This window comes from Xenopus laevis, chromosome 6S, assembly GCF_017654675.1.
Source record: "Xenopus laevis strain J_2021 chromosome 6S, Xenopus_laevis_v10.1, whole genome shotgun sequence".
Taxonomy (NCBI): Eukaryota; Metazoa; Chordata; class Amphibia; order Anura; family Pipidae; genus Xenopus; species Xenopus laevis.
Window position 1 is genome coordinate 83594356 of NC_054382.1, and position 15434 is coordinate 83609789.

At 36.6% G+C, this 15434-nt stretch overlaps 1 protein-coding gene across 2 annotated transcripts in view; it reads right to left on the reverse strand.

Annotated features, from left to right (window-relative positions):
• The window catches only part of kcng2.S (potassium channel, voltage gated modifier subfamily G, member 2 S homeolog), a 67751-nt gene that overhangs the window by 32089 nt on the left and 20228 nt on the right, over positions 1 to 15434 (reverse strand). The window contains exon 1 of one of the 2 annotated variants that reach the window (XM_041567772.1): positions 2561 to 2726. The exons of the other annotated variant lie outside the window; for it this stretch is intronic. The gene's annotated coding sequence lies outside the window, so the exon portion shown is untranslated. Of the gene's footprint in view, positions 1 to 2560; positions 2727 to 15434 lie in introns of those variants that run through there. 2 annotated transcript variants of the gene reach the window in all.

Genomic DNA, 15434 nt, shown 5'->3' on the forward strand with positions numbered 1-15434 from the left:
CCACCATCTACAACAGCATCAATTATTATTATATTTATTTGCCTGTAGCTGACTAAAAAAAAGTCTAGTATAGCCTTTTATAGAACATCATGTACAGATTGATGAGGAATAGCTGAAATAATTTGAATATGCTGAGGCACATCATATTACAAGGGATCTCTGGAGAATCAATTTAACTTGTTATTATTCTTCCTGCTTGTTTCTAGATAACGTTATATTATTACAAATGCTCTGGCACGGTAAAAAAAAAAAAAAAAAAGAATATGTTTTATCAAAATATGGAAATATTTAGATCAGTAGTGTTTTCAGGAAAACCAGGAAGTTAATTCCTGGTTTTATCTAAATGCATTGAAGACTACTATTAGGGTGCAGTAAAGGAAGCAATTTCTTGTTTATCGCTACAAGCTGAATCTGCCACAATTCCTACTTACGAATGTAAAAAATAGTAATATTTACTACTTTAACACAATTTATCTATTTCCAACTATGTGTAATGACATTTATTCAAGTTATTAGTAAAGGCATTGTCAAAAATATTCTGTATTGTCAGTGTGATGTTGGAAGTATAAATGGAAATGTAGATGAAGTAAAGTATCACTGAAATGCCACTATTTTAGTGGTATTTTCATGACTTGTCAGATGTTCATGATTTGGCAGATGGAATATCATCATCATTGAACAGGTAGTAATGCCAAGTTTGAACAAGTAGAGTAATTTTAATGTTGTCATGGCAACATTCTTTAAATGAAAAAAAATAAAGTTCCCTTAACCAGAATCATGGGGAACATTTCCATTGAAGCTGAAGATTTAGAACCTAATGTGATGCTGGAAGCAAGGGTTCCTCAATTTGTATTAGAGTGAAATTTTTTTATTGGAGTTGAAGAGTGAAAATCATATGTGATACGAACAAAGAAAATACTCCCCCTTTAACCATTTGCCCAACTGACAAAGAAAATACTCCCTCTTTAACCATTTGCCCAACTTGAACACAGAAATTGATTTGGATATGTGAAAACTGATACTTGTATTTTGTTTTATGTATTGCTCTTAAAATGGCACAGTTCAAACATATTAATCTTTCAATCTCCTCACTGACATTCACCTGTTAATAAGATCTGTTGCTGTTGTATATCATAGCTAATTTTAGCTTTATAGTTGCCTGTGCTCTTCAATGACAGCTGCTAAATTAGAGAATCTTTGCCAAATTTACTGATATTTTTATATATATTATTTATAGTCAAATATTGCCAAAGCAACCTTTATATTTAACAGGTAATCTATTTTATGAATGGGGTCAATCACAAAACATATGTTCAGAATAGAAACATACTTTTTGAAGTGCTTTGTATGAAGGTTGAATAGGTAAAAAATGCCAAAATATGCCCATCTATAAAGCCACTTATTGTATGACCTGGGTCTAGAACAAGTAGCTAATTTCCGCTAATAGACTTGGTTATAAAACTGCAGTATTATCTTATATAAACACAATGCTGCAGTCTATAGGGTAATTGATACATTTAAAGGAGACATTTTGTGTAAAAAATAATAATAACATACCAGTGTGTTATACTCATTATATAGATATACAGATATAGAAGAATTGTGCTTAAAAAAGTAGTGTTTGAAGCTGATTTATTGAATATTTCTGCAAAAACCCTAATAATCCCCCCCTTCCCTACCACTTCCTGCTCCCTGAATTCCCAGGCTGTGCAGGGGAGCCAGTGGCTCTCAGCTCACTGCACTGTAGGACAGCTGCTAGCAGGACCTGATAGGGAACTGAAGCCTGTCTTTGCTTGTGTGACTGCATGGCTGTGATTGGCTGTCCCCCTCCTACACGCCAGGAAGCGGTCATTCTTCCACTTTATAGAGCACTTTATAGAGTAAGCCCCATCTAGAATATGCTGTACATCTCTCAAACAGGACATTATTGTGTTAGAGAAGGTCCAGAGAAGGGCAACTAAGCTGGTAAAAGGTATGGAAAATCTTAGCTACGAAGAAAGACTGGCCAAATTGGGGATGTTCACACTGGAGAAGGTGCTTAAGGGGTGATATGATAACTATGTAGGTCTTTCCAGCTGACACATGGTCACCCATTCCGATTAGAAGAAAAGAGTTTCTGCGTAAATATTCGGAAGGGGTTTTTTACAGTGAGAGCTGTGAAGATGTGGAATTCTCTCCCTGAACCAGTTGTACAGGCTGATACATTAGATAGATAGATAGATAGACAGACAGACAGACAGACAGACAGACAGACAGACAGATAGATAGGGGTTGGATGGGAAGAGGAAGAGAGGCTGAGGGAGGGGTTGGATGGCTTTTTAGCAAGTGAGGGAATACAGGGTAATGGAATATAACTCATAGTACAAGTTGATCCAGGGACTAGTCCGATTGCCATTTTAGAGTAAGGAAGGAATTTTTCCCCTCTGAGGCAAATTGGAGAGGCATCAGATGTTTTTTTTTTTTGCCTTCCTCTGGATCAACTGGCAGTTAGGCAGGTTAAAAAAAAATAGTTAAAAAGGTTCAACTTGATGGACTTTTGTCTTTTTTCAACCTAACTTACTATGTTACTGTGGTTCTGGCAGGGACCGTTAGAACATGACCATCGCTCATAGCTTCCTCTTCTCTCTCTTTTCTTCCTCCCTCAGCCTGACCTGAAGAAATTAAATCTAGCATTACACACAAAGTGTGTATATATTGTCCTGAATCAAGGTAATCACAAAAAAGAAGTATGTAGCCAATTGGCCACTGACATCCTACACAAAAAAAAGCAGCTGAAAGCTCAGGTTCAATTCCAACCCTTCTAGGGTGCCATGGTTTGTCATTTATTTAATTAAGAGATGACAAAATAATTTGTGATACAATAATGGACAATACTGTCAGAAGCACCAAAGTATTCATTAACTACATATAGATTTCAAATCAAAAACGTCTACTTTCTAAGCCCAATGTCATGGCTATTAATGGTCTTGGTACATTATAAGAACATTAAAACAAGTTAGTATAAAGTGCCTGGGAAGAGCTTGACAGCTTATTCATATTTGCACACATTTGCTAAACATAATGCTCTCAGGGCACAGGACCAATCTAGCTGCAACTCATTTCAGACAATAGATTTATTATCTCCAGCATCCATGAGTTAATGCAGTGAATTTATAACTACAGTATATAACTACAAAGTGCATAGTTAATCCCATGATCCAGCTAATTGCTTCATGGCATCTGGAATGATTACCATATTTTTTTTATGCTTATCTCTGTATGAACCACTCTGTGTCATCACTTATCTTTGACCAAAGTATTATCAAGAAAGTACAGAGACAGCGAACATAATTTTACTTTAATTATGGATTCACATACCTCTCATGCTGTATCAGAAGAGTATTACTGTCTTGAAAAAAAACAATTAACTGTCGAACATGTAACTAATGCAACAGCAATTAGAAACAACAGAACACTCCTGTAAGTGCATTCAGGCGTAAGTCTACTGAATGTAATGCTGCCTCTCAAAGATGAAAGCATTACTCAGAACATAATGTTATTTGCTTGCTTCTGATTCTTCACAATGTATTGTTTATTCCCTTGTTATTTAACAATTACTGAATGATTCCATGGTGTAATGCACAAGTTTTAATTCTCCAGTTCTCCACTGGTCTGAATGATATTATACATGCAATAATATGATTTATTTTGTTATACATTTTTGCAGTGAATATAAAAAAATTTCACTGCACAGAGTAAAGCAACGAAGAGAACATACAACATTTGTAGATGATTACGGAGGCTTACCCCATTTATTGTGCCAATTCACAGAACCACATAATATTTTGGACCTATAGTTTATGAGGATTAGTCACAAATGTGTTCATTTTATCCTTCTGTCTACATGCACTGATGAATTAAACGTGGTTTGTCTACCTAGAGGTGCCAGCCCTGCATGACATAATGCAGTAGTTTTTATTATACCCAGGGTATAACTGATGATTTTTGTCAAAAACTCAGTATACTTGGGTGAGCCTGAATGAAAACTGAGTACAGTAAAGGTGGCCATAGACGAAAAGATCTGCTCGTTTGGCGACATCGGCCCTATGGCCGAACGATCAGATTACGATGAGAGCGCAATGGGCTCCGGCGGGATCGGTCGGAACAAAATCAAACGTGTCTAATCGACCAAACGGCCGATCTCCGCCGGACGAAAAATGTCGGGATTCTCCACACACAGTCCGAAAATCGTACGAATCGAGGATTCGTACGATAGGATCTTTGTGTCTATGGCTACCTTTACTGAGGTGAATTGCCATCACATCCCTAGCTACATTCATCAAATGAAGGGAATGCAACTCTGATGAAACATTTCACTTCTGTTCTTATAAAATGCCTATTTAAAGGAAAACTATACCCCAAACAATGTAGGTCTCTATAGAAAGATATTGCATAAAACAGCTCATATGTAAAATCCTGCTTCATGTAAATAAACCATTTTCATAATAATATACTTTTCTAGTAGTATGTGCCATTGGGTAATTATAAATAGAAAATTGCCATTTTAAAAAATAAGGGCCGTCCCCTTGGTAAGATTCTTAAATATGCCACTTAATATGATATGAACTATCTGTTGCTTAAGTGTTCATTTTGGGGGTATAGTTTTCCTTTAATAGCATGGAATAACAAAGTGAAAGGATTGTGATATCACAGAAAAATATGTACTTGTACATTATTAGACTGATCCTGGAACCATGGGGTAAATTTATCAAAGAGTGAAGTTCCGCCACTAGAGTGAAATTCCGCAGCTCTCCATTCATTTCTATGGGATTTTGAAAGGCGTATTTATCAATGGGTGAAAGTGAACGTTCACCCTTTGATAAATACGCCTATAAAAATCCCATAGAAATGAATGGAGAGTGGCGGAATTTCACTCTAGTGGCGGAACTTCACTATTAACTTCGCTCTTTGATAAATATACCCCCTAATGTTTAGACCATATCATCTAGCAGTTAACTCAATACAGCGTACACCATTAGTATAAAGGTCAAAACATACTGTATATATTTCATGGCATACTGAAATGTTTATGTATTGAAACAGAAACATTTTCTTAGCAAAATTCATACAGTTACACAGCGTACATTAGTGGCCAGCTAGCTGTCCCTGTGCTAAATCTTATTCTTTCTATAACCATAATTTTCTGGCTATGAAAAATTAACTGCATACTGTTTTAGTTTTGCTGATGGCAACAAACAGTTTATTTCTGTATTCACTGGCCAACCTGGGTTTCAGGTTTGTGCAATAAACTGTATTGTAATACTTGGGAACAGTTGTTTGGGGGCACTACACGTGGACCTGTGGCTATGCAATTCAGTTAGGAAATAGGAAATCATATGACAACACTGATATGTGTGTGTGTAGCATTCAGTGCCCAACAACAATGTATGAGTAAATGAGTTAGAGTTAAATCTTAGAAAGATTGCCTGGGCCTGTATGGTTAACATTGCTGTTGCTCAGGATAAAGATTGGCTGAAGGGCAATAGAAAGCCTGAAAATGATGTTTGATATAGGCAAGATGGTGATGAAATTATTAGTCTGATAGATACAGTATGGCCAGCACGTAAATGAAATGGGAGGCAGTTTGCATCATCTAGTTGCAATTAATATTGACAGTCCAAATGTGGACTTCAGCCTTGACATTTTTTCTTACCTAGCAAAATGAGGTTCCTAAGAGACTAATCCCCCAGTGAACCATATAAAAACATAATTTCGAATTGGCTTCTGCACAACAATAACCACTGTCGGTTACCGAAGCAAATTTGATCATATAATTCCTGAGGAAATGTACTGTAGATTTATCATTAACTGCTACATTCTACTTTTCTCATAGCTGAGGGGACAAGAAAAGTATTGCAGTATTACAATTTTATTAATACAGTTTAAATCAATGAACAGATATTGTATCTATTATCCGGAATGCTTTGGACTTTTCATACTTTGGAGCACCATACCTTAAGTCTACTAAAAAATATTTAAACATTAAAAAAACCAATTAGCATTGCCACTAATATGAAGTTATGCAGCTTAGTTACCAACAAGTACAAACTACTCTTATTACAGAGGAAAAGAAAAACTAGAATAATTTCCTTGAACTTTGTGGGAGATGGCCTTCTTTTTAATCTTCTCTTAATTAAGCCCCACTTATTAATGCTAGATACATACATAAAGCCAATCTGACAGTTCAATTTAACACCCAGAGGGGCAGATAATTGATCAATTTGGCTATATATATATATATATATATATATATATATATATATATATATATATATATATATATATATATATATATATATATATGTTGCTAACTACAATGGACAATACTAGTGCTTACCTGATCTTTTTGGAGTCTCTGTAACAGCCCCTAATACCCCCCTCACTGGTACAAAAGCTCAAACCCTCTTGTAAACATGTCACCAAAACCACGTGCCAGACCAAAGTAATTGCAGTGGGGAGAGCAACAACAATTTCTCACTTTAACATATCCTCATGTGATATAAAAAAAACAAAAAAACATTAAGTGAATAAACCACTGCAGTAGTTTTGTAACCGTTTTATAAAAAATAAGTGCAAGAAGCCAACAACACGCAGTTGTTGCTTTTTACTAACACAGAATTGACAAAAATTATTATTACATTTCAAAGCATATTTTAAAGTTATATTAAATATTAAAATTACTTGCATGCTTATTTCAAAAGTTAATTGTGGTTGGGGGAACTGGGTTTTAGGAAATTTAACATGTTCCACAAGTAATACATTGAGATCCTGCCACATAAGACAATACAATATAACTGTCCCTTAAATTATCACCACTGGAGAAGAGAAATTCATAACTGGAATAGAAAGGACTGGAGACAAACACAGATTACTTGCTATGTTAAAACGTTTTATAATGTTTAAGTAATGTTATACTATCTATATATACCATGCTATATAATTACTGCTCCAATCACAGCTCTTTCTGTTTTAGCACTAAATAATCAAACAATTGGGGGCCGATTCACTAAGGGTCGAATTTCGAAGTTAAAAATACTTCGAAATTCGACCCTCGGATTGAAATCCTTCGACTTCGAATATCGAAGTTGAAGGATTTAGCGCTAATCCTGCAATCGATCGATCGAAGGATTTTCCGTTCGATCGAACGATTAAATCCTTCGAATCGAACGATTCGAAGGATTTTAATTCAACGATCGAAGGAAAATCCTTAGATCAAAAAATCACAGGCAAGCCTATGGGGACCTTCCCCATAGGCTAACATTGACTTCGGTAGCTTTTAGCTGCCGAAGTAGGGGGTCGAAGTTTTTTTTAAAGGGGAAGTACTTCGACTATCGAATGGTCGAATAGTCGAACGATTTTTCGTTCGATTCGTTCGATTTCGTTCGAATTCGAACGAATTTAACCAATTCGATGGTCGAAGTACCCAAAAAATACTTCGAAATTCGAAGTATTTTTCATTCGAATCCTTCACTCGAGCTTAGTGAATCAGCCCCTTGATGTTCATAATAACAATTAAAATAACCCAACTGCACTGCCCCTTGCTATTAAGATAAAATTATTTAACTGCAAATACATAAATCTACTATTCTGAAACATTTAACTTGGGGGGCACATATACTTAGCTCAAGTGAAGGATTAGAAGGAAAAAAACTTCGAATTTCGAAGTTTTTTTTGGCTACTTCGACCATTGAATTGGCTACTTCGACTACGACTTTGAATCGAACGACTCAAACTAAAAATCGTTTTTTTTTGTCTCTTTAAAAAAACTTTGACCACCTACTTCGCCACCTAAAACCTACCGAGCACCAATGTTAGCCTATGGGGAAGGTCCCCATAGGCTTCCTAGCAATTTGTGATCGAAGGAAAATTGTTCCATCGATGGATTAAAATCCTTTGAATTGTTCGATTCGAAGGATTTAATTGTTCGATTGAACGTTTTTTCCTTCGATCGTTCCATGGAAGGAATTGCGGTAAATCCTTTGACTTCGATGTCGAAGGATTTAACTTCGATGGTCGAATATCGAGGGTTAATTAACCCTCGATATTCGACCCATAGTAAATGTGCCCCAAAATGTAGTGTTCTGTTTTAGAAAAGGGTGAGTAAAAGCCCCCTAAAAACCTGAGGGACCTTGTAACCAAACCTCCCTTGATGGAAAATAGGAAAATATATGAATGCAGTAACATTTGGTTAATGTGTGGGCAGATGATCAGATGGCTGCTTTCTACGAGGGGCTCATGCCCTTTAATCTGGAATGAAGTGTCCTTTCCCTTAAACTTGTCAGCTCTCTCGGTTTCTTTTATCTGCTGAGAGATGGATGTCTTTAAAGCCAGTCTCCAGTTCCTAGGACAAGCATACAGCACCAGTCTTGAATCTGAAGTACCAAGGCACTTGGTGCAGATTTCAGTTCTTACAATGTCCAGCATATGTAACATATGAATTTCCCTGGGAATATGTCTCCTGAGGAAGTGTGTTGTTCCACCTGAAAAGCTGTTGATTTTATGAACTTTGTATTTCCCATTAAGTATTTTATCTTTTAAATAATAAAACTGTATTACACTAGCTGCTGCTCTCTTATCCCTATATGTGCATGGAATGAATCCAGAAGAGTTCTATACCTGTGGTTGTTTGGTCTTTAATTATCAGGAATCTGGTGAGTAGGTCATCTAGCCGTTAAAAGGACACCACTCACCGGCACATTTCAAGAAAAAACTGCACTTTCTCTATATAGTTATTATTCTCATGATTTTACACTTTATTCTATAAAGATTTGTTGCACATGCACATTATATATTTTTATAAAGGCTACTGCACTAGGATTTTTGTGCATATTTGTGTATGGATCCAGCAATGTGGGTGGTTAAGAGGGAGCTGCAATCAATATAATTTATTCCCACTGCCTCAGCACTGAATTGACTTTCTTTGTGATAAAATTCCAATATTTAAAAAGGGATTATGTTTTCAGCCGGCAATTATAGGCCAGTTAGTTCGACATCCATAGTGGGTAAATTATTTGATGCTTATTAAGGGATCATATTCAAAATGATGTTCTGGTGGCCCAATATCTGGAAAGTAATAAACCTGGGACCAAAACCATCACAAAAGTTAACATATAGGAAACAAGGCAGATATCGAGCCTCCGGAAAGATACAAGGCAGAATTAAATATGTACATCCCTTGGAAACCTTTTCCCCCTTTTCCTCCTTTCTCTTTGCCACCCACCCCCACATCCATTGCTATTCCTTTCACCCCTTCCTCTACAGTACAATAAAAGAACAGATACAAGATAACATAAGAAGTCACGGAGAGTGACTAGATAACCTGTGATGATACAAGCAAAGAAATGTTAAGTTATCTAACAATGATACACAAGCCATTGATTATATGTTGTTTTTATATTGAACCCATACTTGTTAAGATGAAAATCAATAAAACAATAAATAATAATAATTTTAAAAAAAATGATGTTCTGGTGAATGGCTTTATGAAGGATAGGTCATATCAGACAAATTTGATTGCTTTTTATGATGAGGTAAGTAAGATGCTGTACAGGACGGTTGGGCTTAATGAAGTTGTTTGCACATGGATAGGAAACTGGCTACAGGATTGAGTACAGAGGGTGGTTGCTTTGGTACATATTCTGCTTGGAGTAAAGTTCTTAGCAGGGTCTCTCAGGGTTCTGTATTAGGTCCACTTTTATTTAACTTGATTATTAATGACTTCGGGGAGGGTGTCGTAAGTAATGTATCAGTGTTTGAAGAAGACATAAAACTGTGCAGGCCAATTAATTCCATCCAGAATGCGGCATCCTTGCAACAGGATCCTGAGGACCTTGACAAACTGGAATTTAGACAGCTAAGGGACAGGTGAGATTCTGGGGGTTTTTTTAATAAAAATTCGAAATGTTCTCACTATTTTCTAAAAAAACTACTTTTTCTCCCTATTTATCAACACACTTTTTCCAGAAATTTCTTGTCCAGGAAAAAATTGATAAAATGATGCTCGAAAACTGTGAGTTTTTTGGATTTTTAGTGTTTGCAGATGACACACAACTATCCAGCCAAATTAATTCCATCCATGATGTGGCATCCTTGCAACAGGATCTTGACAAACTGGCAATCTGGGCAGCTAAGTGGCAAATGAGATTCAATGTTGATAAATGTAAAGTCATGCACCTGGGATATAAAAAAATGCAAGTCACTTATACCCTTAATGGGGCTGCACTAGGCAAATCCATAATGGAAAAGGACTTCAATAAAATACTAACTTGCTACAAGCACAGGAACCTTTTACTTTGCCAAACCCTGCAGGTGGCATATATCTTCTAATTAAAAGAACAAACCTGTGACACAGCAATTTATAACAGGAACACTTTGATTTCCTTACACAACTACATTTCTTTTTTTTATTGTACTCTATTAATGACTGTAGTGAAGATTGAAATGTTTCATTAAGTATTGTGTACAGTAATGATTAATCATCTACTTACCTGCCAATACCTTACCTCCAACTGGCTTTATCAGTAAGTCACAAATCATGATGACATTTGTATTAGGAGCATATCAATACTTTCAGCTGTGACTTCTGAATCAGTTGAATGCATGTAATTTATCTGTAGTTCTTGTGTTTGTCTTTCTTAATTTTTAAAACTTATTTAATAGAGAACAGCTGTTGTTGTGATGTAAGAAAAGTAAACCCAAAAAAACATTCTTTTGCCTTAAAAAAAACACAATTATAAGAAACTTTCCAGTGTTTCCAGACTTTCAGAGTGCTTTAAAAGTTATTTGTAAAAATAATTGCTATTGAACTCCTGGTTGTTACTTTTTAAACATTGTTGCAAAAAAACAGTCTCTTCCAGCAAGACCGCCACCAGGGCAGATAATAGAAAGGGACAAACACTGCTTTCAATAGCAATACACATAACTTAAAAACCATAAAAAAATTGTACTGAATGTATATTGCAAAGTTGCTTAGAATTACGTTTTCTTTTATTGGGGGGGGGGGGGTTTAACATGTCCTTTAATTCTATTTTAACATTTGGCTTCATAAGTAACAGGGACAAAAATTACTATAAATTGTTACTATTATTACATTTGCTAATAAGGACCAACATATTGTGCAGCGCTGTACATAAGGGTTTGTAATTTACATACAAACTGATACAGTAAATTTAGATGGCCCTGCCAGCAAGGGCTTATAATCTATATCTAGTAACATATGTATATATTAGATACACCATTGTTCAATAATATCCATGTATGAGTTCTATTAGCAGGAATGCTTCGGGGTTTGGGCTTTTTCATTAAAATGTTTTAAATAATCTGTTTTACAATAATTATGTGCTTTCTGGATGTTAAGTTTCCAAATCCCATACCTGTACACACAACTCTGTGCCAGATTCTGAAATTAAGCCAACAACATGAAGGGGCATATTTATTAAGGGTCAAATTTAGAATTGAAAAAACTTGAAATTCGAATTCATAAAGACCAACCCATATTTTTTTGGGTTGAATAGGTCAGTTTTCGATCGAATAGGTCCGTATTCGGCCGAATTCGAAACGAAGTAATAGCTTAATCATTCGAATTCGATTCAAACTTTTCACAGAAAAAACCTTTGATTTTTAAAAGTCCACCAAGTGACTCCAAATAGGTTCTAGGAGATCCCCCATAGGCTAAAACAGCAATTCGGTTTTAGATGGCGAGTGGTAGAGGTCGGATTTTTAAAGAGACAGTACATGATAAATTTCGATATTCAAATTTTTTTCAAATTCGAATTGAATTTGGACTATTCAATAGTCTAAGTACACAAAAAATTTCATTCGAAAATTCACCTCGACCTTTGATAAAGTTTTCACAAGACACTGTGTTGATGAATCCAGTTTCTAGACTACTATGAACACTTTATACAGCATATATGTACCCCAATATTATCATATCCCCACACACATAAAATGTGACTTTCAGGTTTGAGGTGTCTTAGTTATTATGCTTAACATACTATAATGGTGCTAACTATTTTAACTGAAACAACTACAAATCAACGGTTAAAAGGAGCTGTAAAGTAGCAAGACAGTGAAACACTATTCATGGTTGTGATACAGAATATACTAAAAATATATACTAACTATACTGTTGCTGAGTGCTTATTGTCTCAGCAAGGTGAATGCTTGCAAAATGTAACATAACTGATGTATTCATACTCAGATGTCTCCAAAAGGCAATTAAAATATCTAACTATCTTCTCGGCTGTAGGGCCAAAGTTCGTATTGGCAGGTGGTCCAATTGGTATTCGGATGTCCCCTGACTTCCTTGTGGGGGAAGAGGCGATCTGTCTAGACAGAGGACGTCAAGTCATGTATCAATAATAGTACAAGATGACAAAAGTCCGATGTGTGAGTCTCCGCCTCAGGGCCCTATAAAGAAGCCTGTGGAAACAATGAGGGGAGAGAGCAGGAGAAAAAAAATAGAAAGAGCAGTGGAAATAGAGCACGGTGATCTCTGTGATCTGCTCGTAAAGAAGCCCTCATGTAATTGGTGGAGATCGGTGTCGATCCGGGATCAGGTCTCCAGTCGGATCTTGCCCTGGTGAAGATGGAGAATGCGATGGTGTTCGTACTTTAGACCATATTGGGGTTGGTTTCGTTGTAGGTGTTGCATCCGGCTGTCGTGTCTCCCCCGAAGGTTTGCGTAAGCCAAGGGTCCTGAGAAAGTTCTTGCCATCTCTGGGGTCTCGCAGTACGTGCTGTTGACCCGCTTTGGATACGATCAAGCAAAATGGAAATCCCCATCTATATGGTATGTGGTTCTCCCGAAGCATTTGGGTGATTGGGCGTAACTCCCTACGTCGCATCAATGTGGTTGAAGATAAATCTGTGTAAATAGAGAGCTTTAAATTTTGGCAGACTATCTCCGGGAGCTGTCGACTTTTACTCAGAATTGCCTCTTTGGTTTCGTAATAATGGAAACACACTACCACATCTCGTGGTCACTGAAATCGGGCCACTTTGGGCAAGAATCGAAAACTCTCTCCTAGACCAGACACACATGGGAGCACTAATATGGAATATAGACCCTTATCCAATACTTCCTAAGACCATATTGGAAACTTCCAAATCTACCCTTACAACATGGTATCGAGTAAAGAGTAAACAGGGCCTAATTTCACCCTTCTCTTTGATGACACCATTTCTGCAAAATCCTAAGTTCAAGCCAGGCACTCAGGCCTCACTGTATGGAAATTGGGGAGCAAAAGGTCTTTTTAAAGTGTATGATGTACTCACTAGGGATGCCTCCCATGTTCTCCAATTCGGAGACCTGCAAGCCAAATCACCCGAAATCCCAATAAGATTTTTCGAATTCCTTCAGGTTCGACACTTTATATCCTGTTTTCTGGCACAGAAACGTACTGTAATCTTATCTCCTTTTGAGAGTCTTATGAAAGGAGGTTGGCCACAAAAGGCTCTTCTATCAAATATTTACAAGATATTAAACTCCTTGCCAGCTAACACACCTCCAAATCATAAATATATGTCATATTGGGAACAAGAATTGGAAGGTCCCTTAGAACCGGAGGACTGGGAGGCCATATGGAGTAATGCTAAGACAGGAGTGACATGTGTGAAACAAAAAGAAAATGTATATAAAGTAATAATGCATTGGTATATGACTCCTAAAAAACTGAACAAAATCAACCCAAGTATCTCGAATCAGTGCTGGAGAGGTTGTGATGCAACGGGGACGTTAATGCACTTACTCTGGTCATGCCCAAAACTAGATAGATATTGGGATGAGGTACACAAACTAATAACTAAAGTCACATGTACTGAAATTGGGAAAGACCCGGTCACCCACCTGTTGGGAAGACCCATGCGAGAGATATCAAATACCTCACAAAAGCTGGTAAACCATATATTGACAGTGGCACGTATCATGATAGCAGCAAAATGGAAATCAGCGACAATCCCCACTATGTTAGAACTACATAGAAAACTTATTGTGAACATGAACTTTGAGAGTACCATAGCACACATTCAAAATAAAACGCCCAAATTTTTGGCCATCTGGGCCCCATATGAGCTTTTAGGGAAGCCAGTAGATATGTGAGAAGGGTTACGTGAACTGGATACATACTTTTGATATGTTCCACATAGGGACTGGGCCCTAAGTAGAAAACCTTAGATTCATCCTGGAGTTTCAAAAGGGAAGGGAACCATTGCCTGTTAGGATTTCCCGATCAGGCAAGGGTAATTCACTTAAAGAAAAGATAACAGCAGCAGGCAGACCAGTTGTTTTTTATGTTACATTCGTGTTTATTGAACACAAGCCACATACATTTGAAAATGGATAATACAATGTGATCTTTTTATACATGTCATTATTAAGAATTGTACAAGGGACACTGTGTGTACCCACAATGACTACTGACTTTTATATGCAAATAATGTGTATTTGACTTTATCCAATAAAAAATTCAAGTTACAAAAAAATATCTAACTATAACTAGTAGAACTAAGAAAAATCCTTATTCCCTATCTTCAGATTATATTTCTTCCTGTGCTCTTAAACCTGTTCTGTACTCCACTGAAATCTAAATGGATGAGTTTTGTTTTGTTTGTTTGTTTTCTTGCTCATAGAACCTTGTTTGTATTTTTGTCCAACAAGCTAGATTTATCATTTCCACCCACAAAGCCTCAGCCAATATACTTGTCAGCAATAGGTAAAAGTTACACAGATCTTGCATGACAGAAACTCTTTGCCTTCAAAGAGGCTCACAGAAGGCATCTACTGAAAGATTGCTTCATTGCATTCACACACTACAGTACTTGGAGAAAACAAGCAATGATTTTAATAGTTTTTTTACTGAATAGTACTAAAGATCACTGCTCAATTAAATGAACTGTATGTAGAATCTGAGGCGTTTGATTACCATGAACTACATCATGTGCAACCTGAAAAGTGCATCAAACAAGGACTGAATCATGGCCATGCGAGCCGGCAAGTTTTCCACTAGATATGCCAAAATAAACAATACAGACAATGACTAATGACTTATCTTCTCTACTAGAGAATACTGGATCTCTCATAAGGCTCAAAAAGCACTCACGGTTATTTCATATTATAATATATATCCATATTGTTTCTTATATAAATTCAAGCCTCATTTTCCACTCAATAAACATTTACTTTTTCCATGCTTATTATCAGGCATTCCCTTTCAAAAAATATAAAAGAAGGTCCTTTTCCCCATTATGTACAACTGGTGGGCAAGCAGGAGGGGTTATGCATGACGTGAACGTGCTGGAAAGTGCTTGAATTTTGGAAAGTAGTAGAGCTGGCCATAGACACAAAGATAAAGTCGTACGAATTGAAGGGTCGTACGTTTTTCAGACCGTGCGTG